This window comes from Pongo pygmaeus, chromosome 11, assembly GCF_028885625.2.
Source record: "Pongo pygmaeus isolate AG05252 chromosome 11, NHGRI_mPonPyg2-v2.0_pri, whole genome shotgun sequence".
NCBI classification, from domain to species: Eukaryota; Metazoa; Chordata; class Mammalia; order Primates; family Hominidae; genus Pongo; species Pongo pygmaeus.
Genome location: NC_072384.2, coordinates 68602272 through 68615367, shown reverse-complemented (window position 1 = coordinate 68615367; position 13096 = coordinate 68602272). Strand labels below are relative to the sequence as shown.

At 36.0% G+C, this 13096-nt stretch overlaps 1 protein-coding gene across 3 annotated transcripts in view; it reads left to right on the top strand.

Moving 5' to 3' along the window:
* Positions 1–13096, top strand: part of ABCB11 (ATP binding cassette subfamily B member 11) — a 110172-nt gene that overhangs the window by 20151 nt on the left and 76925 nt on the right. The gene's annotated exons all lie outside the window — the stretch shown is intronic.

Sequence of the window (13096 nt, the reverse complement as noted above, 5' to 3'; positions counted from 1 at the left end):
CATACAGATAGCTGAAATTGTATAGACTATACCTTTCTAGGCATTTCTTTACCAGGAACTCCTTGACGAGTTAAATACTTTCATCGTTGAGTTATTATGATCATTGACATGAATACTATTTGTTCTTTTCTGAATAACATGTTTGTTTAGCTGTTAAATGGTAAGATCACTGTGAAAATGGACTTGGGTGGGACAGAGGAGAAAAGAGAGGACATTTTTCTACCTGTAAGTAGTTTATATACCTCCAAAGTCACCCAAACCAGTTGCAAGTTTCTTTCATGGAAAAAGTATATCATTAAAGGTACAGTTTCTCCTTTTATTATAATACATGTATTAGCCTTAGAATATACAAGACAACCCAATAATTTTAGCAACAAAAGCATGTATGTGTAATGACAGGAGCTGGTTTTACTCTTTTATTATACTGGTTTCCACATGTCAATTGTAATCTAGTAGATGGAATTTTTAAGTTAAAGCCTTCCAGATGGCTGTCAGTGAATTACACTGATAAGGATTACAGAGTGTCAGGTCTCTTGATTAGCTTACCAGAATTTCTGGTCAGAACAGTCAAATAATAGATAAAAAAATGAAAGCAGATGAAGGAATAGGAAGTTAAAACACCACAATTGCAATTTCGTTTTATTTTCTTTTATCCAATTAAAGTGTAAACACTCAAATGGAAGCCACAAAGTCTCGTGTAACTTAATTGTAGGAGAGACATACCATAATTTCTGCCATATTCCATGGGTCACAGAAACCAACCCTGGTATAATTTGGAAGGAGTCTAAACAAGTGTGAATACTGAGAGATGAGAATTTTAGGGGCTTTTTGGAGGCTGATTACTACTGCGGGCATTGGGGAGCTCAAGTCTTCACTTCCTCTCTTACAGATAAATCAATGCAGAAATCTAGGCCTGTCCTTTCACTTGGATTTCAGTCTATATTCTTAGCAATATATATTCAGTTTGTATAAGCAAGCACTATTTTGAAGCTAGACAGTTTAGGCTATATACTTTTGTAATGGCTTTATTGAGATACAATTCACATACCATAAAATTCACCCACTTGAAGTGTACAATTAGATGTTTTTTAGTATATTTACAGAGTTGTGCATTCACTGCCACAGTCAATTTTAGAACATTTTCTTTTTTATTATTATTATACTTTAAGTTTTAGGGTACATGTGCACAAGCGCAGGTTTGTTACATATATATACATGTGCCATGTTGGTGTGCTGCACCCATTAACTTGTCATTTAACATTAGTTATATCTACTGATGCTATCCCTCCTCTCTCCCCCCACCCCACAACAGGCCCCGGTATGTGATGTTCCCCTTCCTGTGTCCATGTGTTCTCATTGTTCAATTCCCACCTATGAGTGAGAACATGCGGTGTTTGGTTTTTTGTCCTTGCGATAGTTGGCTGAGAATGATGGTTTCCAGCTTCATCCATGTCCCTACAAAGGACATGAACTTATCATTTTTTATGGCCGCATAGTATTCCATGGTGTATATGTGCCACATTTTCTTAATCCAGTCTATCATTGTTGGATATTTGGGTTGGTTCCAAGTCTTTGCTATTGTGAATAGTGCCACAAGAAACATACGTGTTCATGTGTCTTTATAGCAGCATGATTTATAATCCTTTGGGTATATACCCAGTAATGGGATGGCTGGGTCAAATGGTATTTCTAGAATTTTATAACATTTTCATTCCTAGAAAAAGAAACCCCTTGCCCCTCGGCCATCACTTTCTAGTACCTCATCCTCCTCCCTATTCCTAGGCAACCACTAATCTGCATTCTGACTGTAGATTTGCCTATTCTGGACATGTCATATTAATAATATCATATAATATGTGATCCTTTGAGATTGACTTCTTTAACTTAAGCATATGTTTTTTGCAGTTCATCCACATGTATTTTTATTGCTAAATAATATTTCATTATATGGATATAATACATGATATATATCTGTTCATCAGTTGATGGACATTTGGATTGTTCCCACTTTTGAGCTATTACAAATAATTCTGCTATGAACATTTGTATACAGATTTTTGTGTGGACATGTTTTCATTTCTCTTGGGTACATGTCTAAGAGTGGAATTGCTGTATCACATGGTAACTCTATGTTTAACTATTCTAGGAACTGCCAGACTATTTTCCACAGTGGCTGCACCATTTACATTTCCGCTAACAGTGTATGAGGGTTCTAATTTCTCCACATCCTCACCAGCACTTGCTATTTAGTATCTATGATATCTCTCATAGGTAGAATAATGACCCCCAAAGATATCCAGGTACTTGTCCCTAGAACCTGTGAATGTTACCTTGTATGGGAAAAGGGTCTATGCAGACGTGATTCAGTTAAGGATATCGAGATGGAGGAGACTATCCTGGATTATCCAGGCAGGCCCTAAATGCAGTCATGTGTGTACTTAAAAGAGACAGTTGCTAAGAAGAAGGCAGAGGGGGATTTGCCTGTAGTAAGAAGAGTAGAGGCGAGGTGACCACACAAAAAGGAATGGAATGACATTGCCACAGCCGAAGAGTGCCAGCAGCTATCAAGAGGTGGAAGAAGCAAGGAGAAATTTCTCTCTTAGAGCCTTAGGAGGGAACACAGCCCTGTCAGCACCTTGATTTCCACCCAGCAAAGCTGATTTTGGGCATGTGAGGGGATACATTTCTCTTGTTTTAATTGTGGTAATTGTTACAGCAGTCATAGGAAACCAATACAATAGCCATACTAGGGAGTGGGAAGTGGAATCTCATTGTGGTTTTGATTTGCATTTCTCTGAGGACTAGTGATGTTGGGCTTCTTTTCAGGTGCTTGTTGGCCATTTGCACATCTTCTTCGGAAAAATATCTATTCAGATCTTTTATTTGGAAATAAATAATATTACAAAATATGTATTCAGCCCTTTTTAAAACTGGGATATATGTCTACTGATTATTGAGTTGTAGGAATTCTTTATATATTCTAGATATAAGTTCCTTATCAGAGATAAAATTTGCAAGCAATTTCTCTCATTCTTTGGGCTGTCTTTCTAACTTCTTGATAATTATCTTTCTAGCACTGAAGTGTTTAATTTTGATGATGTCTAGTTTGTTCTTTTGTTGCTTCTGAACTGGTGTCATATCTAAGAAATCATTACCAAATCCAAGGTCTTGATAATTATCTTTGAACCACTAAAGTGTTTAATTTTGGTGATGCCTACTTTATTCTTTTGTTGCTTCTGAATTGATGTCATATCTAAGAAACCATTGCCAAATCCAAGGTCGTGAACATCACACTTGTTTTCTTTTAATGGCTCTGGCCATGTGAAGTGCCAGCTTCCCCTTCTTCTTTCACTATGAGTGTAAATTTCCAAAGGCCTTCCCAGAAACTTAGCAGATGCTCTAATCCTTCCTGTACAGCCTGCAGAATTGTGACCGAATTAAACCTCTTCTCTTTATAAGGTATTTACAAGAAATACCCAGTCTCACGTATTTCTTTATAGCAGTGTGAGAATGAACTAATACACTCATGGTTAGTCTGTGATCCACTTTGAGTAAATTTTTGTAGGGGTGAATTAGGGGTCCAAATTGATTCCTGTCTGCATGGATAGCCAGTTGTTCCAGCACCATTTGTGGAAAAACTATTTTTTCCCCATTGAATAATCTCAGAATCCTTATCAAAATCAATTTGCTGTAATTAAGAGGGTTTATTTGTGGACTCTCAATGCTATTCCATTGGCCTACACATCTATCTTTATGCCAATAACACACTGTTTTGATTACTGTAGCTTTATAGTAAGTTTCGAAATCAAGAAGTGTGAGTCTACTACTAGGGATTGTCTATTCTGGGTCTCTTGGATTTTCATATAAATTGTTTAACTTCTGCGAAGAAGTCAGCTAGAACGCTAGGAATTGCATTGAATCTGTAGGTCAATTTAAGGAATATTGCTGTCTTAACAATATTAAGTCTTCTGATTCATGATCCACTTATTTGAGTCTGCTTTAATTTATTTCAACAAGGTTTTATAGTTTTCAGAATATTTTGCAATTTTTTGTTAAATTGATTGCTAGGTATTTTATTATTTTTGATGTTATCATAAATGGAATTGTTTTCTTAATTTTATTTTCAGTTTGCCCATTGCTACTATAGCAAAATACAATTTTTTTTGTATATTGATCTTTTATCCTAAACCTAGCTGAACTACTTATGAGTTCAATAGTTTTTTAGTGGGCTCTTTAGGATTTTTTATACAAGACCATATCATCTGCAAATAGAAATAACTATATATTTTCCTTTCCAATCTAGCTGCCTTTTTTATTTTATTTTATTTTATTTTATCTTATTGCCTAATTGTTTTGGCCCAAACCTCTGGTACAATGTTGAGTAGAAGTGGTGAGAGCACACATCCTTGTCTTATACCTATCTTAGGGGGAAAACATTTAGTCTTTCACCGTTAAGTATGACATTAGCTATGACTTTTTCATAAGTGTCCTTTATTATGTTGAGGAATTCTCTTCTAATCCTAGTTTGTAGAGTGTTCTAATCATTAAGTCATGAATTGAGTCATGTGCTTCATCTACATCTATTAAGATGATCATGCAGTTTTGCCCATTATAATATTGATATGGTATATTACATCAATGTATATTCATATGTTGAATTACCTTTGCACCCCTGGAATAAATCCCACCAGGTAATAATGAGTAATCATTTTACTATGCTGCAGGATTCAACTTGTTTGTATTTAGTGAAGATTTTTGTGTCTATATTAATAAGAGATATAATATATAAGAGTTTTCTTTTCTTATAATGTCTTTGTCTGCTTTTGGTTTCGGATAATTCTAGCCTGATAGTTTGGCAGTGTTCCCTTCCATTCTATTTTTTGAAGAGCTTGTGAAGAATTGGTATTAGTTCTTTAAATGTTTTGTAGAATTCTTCAGTGAAGTCATATCATCTTAGACTTTTTGTTGTTGAAAGTTTTTGATTGCTGATTCAATCTCTTCAGTTGTTATAGGTCCACTCAGATTTTCTATGTCTTTAAAAATATTTTTTAATTTGGCACATAAAAATTATATATATTTATGGTGTGCAGCATGATGTTTTGAAATATGTACACATTGTGGAATGGCTAAATTGAGCTAATTAACATATTTACTACCTCACACACATCTTTTTTTGTTGTAAGAACACTAAACATCTACTCTTGGCTTCAGGCTTCCTGGGATGCCAAAAAACTGTGAGTCCGCTTGCTTTCTCAATGGGGAGGCTTGTGGTCTGGGGCAAATTTTCAGCCCTGGTCACTGGCTGCCTGGAAATAGATTCAGTGCTGTTGTCAGGGGCACGGTGGGCATGAGATTAGCCTCTAGTACTGCGGGCTGAGTGGGAGCAGGTTAAGGCCTGTGACTGCCAGCTTTCCCCCATTTCCCTAGTGACCTGTATGACTTAGCAGAGGCAGCCATAATCCTCCTGGGAACATAACTCCATTGGACTGGGAACCACACCCCCATCCCCCACAGCAGCTGCAGCAAGCCCCGCCCAAGGAGAGGCTGAGCTCAGAGGTGCCTATCCCTGCCCCTACCTGGTGGTCTTTCTCTACCTGCCCTGGTAGCCAAAGACAAAGGCCCAATTCTCTTGGGAACTCTGTGGCCCTGCCCACTGCTTGGGAAACCTGAATACATAACCAGGTGTCCTGAGGGCAACTTTGCATTCTCCCTATAGGACCGTAGCTGATGCACTCTTGAAAGTGCCACCTCCTAGCTAGAGGCCAACCAACACAAAACCAACGCACTAAACAAAAACACAACAGAGGACCCTCAGGGAGCCCACTTCACTCCCCTGCTGCCTCCACCAGGAGCAGGTGCTGTTATCCACAGCTGCGAGAACTGAAGACAGATCACATCACAGGACTCTTTGCAGATTCTCACCAGTACCAGACCAGAGCCTGGTAACTCTGCTGGGTGGCTAGACCCAGAAGAGCAAAAACTATCACTACAGTTTGGCTTACCAGAAGCCCCATTCATAGGGGAAGGGAAAGAACATCACACCAAGGGAGCACGCCATGAGACAAAAGAATCTGAACAGCAGCCTATGAATCCCAGATCTTCCCTCTGACATAGTCTACCCAAATAAGAAAGAACCAGAAAAGCAAGGTTCTTTAACACCCCAAAAAGATCATACCAGCTCACCAGCAATGGATCTAAACCAAGATGAAATCTCTGAATTGCCAGAAAAAAGACTTTAGAAGGTTGATTATTAAGCTAATCAAGGAGGCACCAGAGAAAGGTTAAGTCCAACTGAAGGAAATAAAAAACATGATACAGGATATGAAAGGAAAATTCTTCAGTTAAATAGATAGCATAAATAAAAAACAACCACAACTTCTGGAAATCAAGGACACACTTAGAGAAATGCATAATGTATTGGAAAGTCTCAGCAATAGAATCAAATAAACAGAAGAAAGAAACTTCAGAGTTTGAAGACACGGGTTTCAAATTAATCCATCAAAAACAAAGAAAAAAGAATTTAAAAAATGAACAAAGCTTCCAAGAAGTTTGGGACTATGTTAAATGACCAAACCTAAGAATAATTGGTGTTCTCGAGGAAGAAGAGAAATCTAAAAGTTTGGAAAATATATCTGAAGGACTAATTGATGAAAACTTCCCTGGCCTTGCTGAAGGAAGATCTCTTGTCTAGGAATGTAGACATCCAAATACGAGAAGCTCAAAGAACACCTGGGAAATTCATTGCAAAAAGATCATCGCCTAGGCACATAGTCATCAGATTATCTAAAGTCAGGATGAAGGAAAGAATCTTAAGAGCTGTGAGGCAAAAGCACCAGGTAACCTATAAAGGAAAACCTATCAGAATAACAACAGACTTCTCAGCAGAAACCCTACAAGCCAGAAGGGATTGGTTCTGTACATATATGTATATATATGTGTATATATGTGTATATATGTATATATGTACATATATGTATATATGCACATATATGTGTATATGCACATATGCACATATATGTGTATATGCACATATGTACGTATATGTGCATATGTACATATATGTATATATGTACATATATGTATATATGTTATATGTACGTATATGTGTATATATACGTACGTATATGTATATATGTATATATGTACGTATATATGTATATATGTATATATGTACGTATATATGTATATATGTATATATGTACGTATATGTATATATGTATATATGTGTGTGTATATATATATATATACACACACACACACACACCATGGAATACTACTCAGCCATAAAAAGGAATGCAATAATGGCATTTGCAGCAACCTGGATGGAATTGGAGACTATTATTCTAAGTGAGGTAACTCAGGAATGGAAAACTAAACAGTGTGTGTTCTCACTCATATGTAGGAGCTAAGCTATGAGGACACAAAGGCATGAGAATGATACATTGAACTTTGGGGATTTGGAGGAAAGGGTGGGTGGTGATGAATTTTTATTCTACACATTGGACTACACATTGGATGCAGTGTACACTGCTTGGATGATGGGTGCACCATTCTAAAATCTCAGAAATCACCATCAAAGAACTTATTCATGTAACCCAACACCACCCGTTCCCCAAAAACCTATTGAAATAAAAATTAATTTTTTTAAATAATAAAATGTACATTATAAAACAAAAAAATAAAAATCTACTCTTTCAGTAATTTTCAAGCATACAAAACATTGTTACTAACTATAGTCAGCCCAGTAAATTTCTTGAACTTATTCCTCCTAATCGAAATTTTTTATTTTTTAACCATCTCCCCAATCTCCCCCCTCTAGCCCTTAGTAACTACCATTTTACTCTCTGCTTCTATGAATTCAAATTTTTTAGATGTCACATTTAAGTGAGATTACACTGTATTTGTCTTTCTGTGCCTGGCTTATTTCACTTAACATGATATACTCGAGGTGCATCTGTGTTGTTGCAAAGGACAGGATTTTTTTAAAAGGCTGAATAATATTCCATTATCTATATGTACCACATTTTCTTTATCCATTCATTTGTTGAGGGACACATAGGTGGCTATTGTGAATAATGCTGCAGTGTGCATGGGAGTGTAGATATCTTTTTGATGTATTGGTTTCATTTTCCTTGGATATATACCCAGTATAGGATTGCTAGGTTATATAGCAGTTCTATTTCTAACTTTTTGGGAAACCTACATACATTTTTCCATAATGACTGTACTAATTTACATTCCCACCAACAGTGTACAACTGTTCCCTTTTTTCCACATTCTTGCCATCACTTGATATCATCCTTCTTTTTGATAATAACCAGACTTTGCTTCACGTGTTTTGGAGGCTCCTTTTTTAGATGCATATATCTCCATAAATGTTATCACTTCACGATGGATTGACCCTTTTATCTTTACAAAATGATTTTTATCTCTAGTAACAAGTTTTTAAAGTCTATTTTGTCTGATATTAGTATAGCCACTCCTGGGTTCTTAGGGTTGCTTTTTGAAATGATTTTGTTTGTCTATCTCTTTGTTTCAACCTGTTTGTATCTTTGGATCTAAAGTGTGTCTCCTGTAGACAGTACATAGTTGGATCTTGTTTTTTTTTAATGCAATCTGACAATCTCTGTCTTTTGATTGTGTTGTTTAATCCATTATATATAAAACAAACATAACATCCTGAAAAGTGGGGGGAAAATGTCAACTGGCTAGAGCCCTCAGGAGCCAAGTACTAACATGTTGATAAGTTCCCTGGGTATCTTATGCCTGATATGTACTAGACTAAGTGTTGGAAAAGCTGGCAAACTGGAAACCCCAATGAGTGCAGACCAAAAAGATTCAACAAAATCCTGCTGTTCCTAGGTAGTGGGTCAGAAAAAGAAAGCCTAATAGAAAACTTTTAAGCAATAATTGCTCTACTCTAGCCAAACACCACAGAAGAAAATGGTGACCTCACTCTCACCCAGGCCAGCAAATGTTGATTTGGGAGCATAGACTCGTCCACACTTGCTAGGTGGTAATAAGCCCCTCTTGTGCCACCCTCTCACTCACCCCCATGGCGTCAATGGAGAATATGTGGGAGGCCTGACTCATCCCCACTATAGTAAGGCATCTCTCCCCATACCTGCTGGGTTGGGGTGACAGAGTCAAAACATTACCACCACCCTCATGGAAGGGGAAATCAAGACATTTTCAGATGAAATACATCAAGAGAATTTGTTGCCAGCTGACTTACCCCGAAAGAATGGCTAAGTAAAGTTCTTTAAGTAGAAAGGAAATAATAAAAGAAGTTCTGGACATCAGGAAGGGAGTGCGTAGTAACAAAACTATGAGTAAATGCAATAGACCTTCCTTCTCTTGAGCTTTCTAAATTATGTTTTAAGGTAGAAACTCTAACACTGTGATATGATCCTACTATGACACTGTCTGATGTGTGTTTAATTTGGAAATAGTTAAGACACTTATTAATGAAGGAGAGTAGAGGTATGTAATGGGAGGTAATCTTTATATATTTCACTTGAATTGGTAAAATGACAACACTAATAACTGTGAAAAGTGATGCATCTATAATGTAATTCCTAGAGCAACCACTAAAAGAGCTATACAAAGAGAGACACTTTAAAACACTATAGATAAATCAAAATTGAATTCTAAAAAAATGTTCAAGCAGCCCCATAGGAAGGCAAGAGAAAGCAAACACAGAAATAACAGAGAGAACAAATAGAAAACAAGAAATAAAATGAAATATTTAAGCCCTAATATATGAAAATATAAGCAAGATTTTTTGTAGATATAGAAAAGATTACCCTAAAATGTTTATGAAAATGTAAAAAAACTGAAATAGCTAAAACAATTTTGAAAAAGAATAATAAAGTGAGAAGAATCAATCTACCCAATTTCAAGACATATTATATAGCTAATGCAGTCAAGGCTGTGTGGCATTGACGAGGTTAGATACATAGATCAATGGAACAGAATGGAGAACTCAGAAATAGACCCACACAAACATGTCCAAATGATATTTGACAAAAGTGGAAAAACAATTCAGTGGGGGAAAGATAAGCTTTTTATCAAATCGTTGTGGAGCAGTTGGACATCCATAGGCAAAAAAATGAAATTACACAAAAATTAGCTTAAATGAATCATGGACTTATATGTAACAAATAAAACTAAACATTTAGAAAAATATGGAAGAGACCATTTTCATGTTCTAGGGCTGGACAGAGCATGTAGATGACACCAAAAGCACAATTCATAAAGGGAAAATTTGATAAATTGGACTACAATAAAGTTAAAAACTTTGTAAAAGATCCTGTTAAGAGAATGAAAAGACAAGCTACTGACTGGGAGAACATATTTACAACTTATATATCCAAAAAAGGACTAGGATCCAGAATATATAAAAAATTCTGAAAACTCAGTGTTAGAATAACAGTAGCAAATTTCAGTTCAAAGATGGGAAAAAGACATGACTGAGGATATAAGATGGCAAATGAGCACATGAAATATGTTAAACAACATCAATAGAGAAATGCAAATTAAATCAAAATGAGATATTACTATAGACTTATCGGAATGGCTAAAATTAAAAATAGTGATAACCCTAAATGTTGATGAAGACGTGGAAGAACTGGATCACTCATACAATCACTCATGCCACTCAAACCATGTCATAGCTATCCTGGAAAACAGTCTGGTAATTTAAAAAAATCTAAACACTCAGCTACCATATGACTCAGCATTTCTACTCTTGGGGATTTATTCTAGAGAAATGAAAACTTATGCTCACATAAAAACCTATACACAAATGTTGATAGCTGCTTAATTTGTAATAGATGAAAATTGGAAACAGCCCAGATATCCTCCAAAGGATTGAGTGGTCAAACAAACTGTGATCCATCTATCTATATTATATGGAATCCTCCTTAATAAATAGGAATGAACTGTTAATATTGAAACTTGAAAGAATTATGCTAAGTGGAAAAAAGCCAACCCCAAAAGGTTCTACACTGTGTGATTCCATTTATATAACATTCTTGAAATGACAAAATTATAGCAAAAGAAAACAGACTGGTTGCAGCTGGGGCTAAGGAGGATATGGGGATTGGACAGAAGCATGTGGAGGTATAAAAGGACAATATGAGGGAGACTTGAGATGATGAGAATGTTCTGATCTTGGTTATATCAGTGTCAGTATCCTGGGTGTGATATTGTACTACAGTTTTGCAAGATATTTGCAAGATATGGCTTTAGTAAATCTGTAAGCTTGATGTGTAAATTGAATGACAAAACAAGGTAAAATGAAAAAAAAAAAAGGTAAAAAGTTTCCAAAACACGGTAAAAAGAAACAAAAAAGCAAAATAAGTCCTCATATCATAATAATTTGTAAAACATCTCTATCTTTTTTCCTCTAATGTCATCTCTCTCCCTTCTTTGCTATTCAACAAATGAGTCTTTGTTATTCAACAAATGGGGAATCTTAATTCGTTCAAGTAGATTCATGTCCATTTTTGCTGTTAAAAAGAATGCCATTCTGTGGTCCAAATCACCTGCACACTTTATAGAATCCTTCCTGGGGTTTTATGATGACAAGTGTTCCCACCACTCAGGCAATAAAGACCTTGGTGTGCAGTCAAGGGAGCAAAGCCAGGCCTGCTTTTTTCCTTCCTGTCAGTTTTTCTGATAGGCTTTTTCTGTTGTTCCAGAAATAGTATCAAGTTCTCTAAAGCCTTAATCACCTCTTCTTCCCAGAATAAAATAAAAATGAGTTCACCACTCATTTCAGAGACACCTCAGGAGTGAAGAGAGTGATAAACTGCATATATCTTTATCTGCACCATCCAGCGGTGATAGAATTCTCTTGACCTTTGTTCCAGAAAATCCCAGAGCTGGGCCAGTGCCCAACACCCTTAATCTGCATATATTTGTAAACCGGCATTTTTAATGACAGTCGCTTCATCACTTCTGCTTAAAGTGCTTGTAGAATAAAGACACCACAGGAAATTTAAAGTTATTTATTATTTATCATTTTAATTGTCACTTAAGTATACATATTTATGGGATATAGTGTGATGTTTTGATGCATGTATACAATGTGTAATGATCAAATCGAATAATTAGCATTTCCATCACCTAAGACATTTATCATGTCGTTGTGGTGAGGACATTCAAAATCCTCTCTTCTAGCTCTTTTGAAATAGTCAATGTATTATTGTTAACCATAGTCACTTACTATGCAATGTAGTACCAGAACTTATTCCTGAACACTAACTTTTTACCTGTTGACCAACCTCTCCCCATCCCTCCCCCTCCACTGCTCTTCCCAGCCTCTCTTAACTGCTATTCTCTAAGTAAAATGTTTGGACAAATGCTTATAGTTTTCTGGTTTTGGACACCCCAAAACAAACTGAAAATGAAGAGAATTGACTCATGTATACCTTAGAAAGCTTTTACTTATAATAATATAGTATACTCTCTATTCAGAGATATTTAGCTTTTATAAGAGCCTCTGATTGTGGATACTCATCGATAGGTTTATGATTTTCTAGTTCTTGTTCATCTCAGGGTTCTTCTTAGTCATCACGAAAGACTGGGAATGTGGTGAGCACAAGAGACCTTAGCTGGTTTTGAGGTTGTCAGAAGGGTTGACCACAGCAGTTATTTCCCTTCCTAATTAGTATTTTGAAAGTCAAACAAAATCAAGAAACATTTATTGATTTCAGGCAGAGTGACCAAGCAGTGTAAGCCCAGCCCTTGACCTTGAGTAGCTTGCAATCTACTAGCAAGACAAGCATAAATGTACTCAATATAAATATATTCAATAAAGATATTGACTAATAGTGCAGTTTATTCTGTATTAAATGAATTATATTGCAATGCTTGACCTGAGTTCAATAGAGAAAAAAAAATCAAGCTCAAGCCACAAAAAGAAGGCTGACAGAGAGCAGAAAGGATGTGGGATGAAGAACCCATGCTAAAGAGGCTGCTTGCTGATTTTCTAAAGTCGACTCTATACCATTTAACTTGTCCCTGAAGATCATAACAGCCATCAACCAATATGTTAATTTTCTAATTATGGAATGCCTTCATTCCTAAA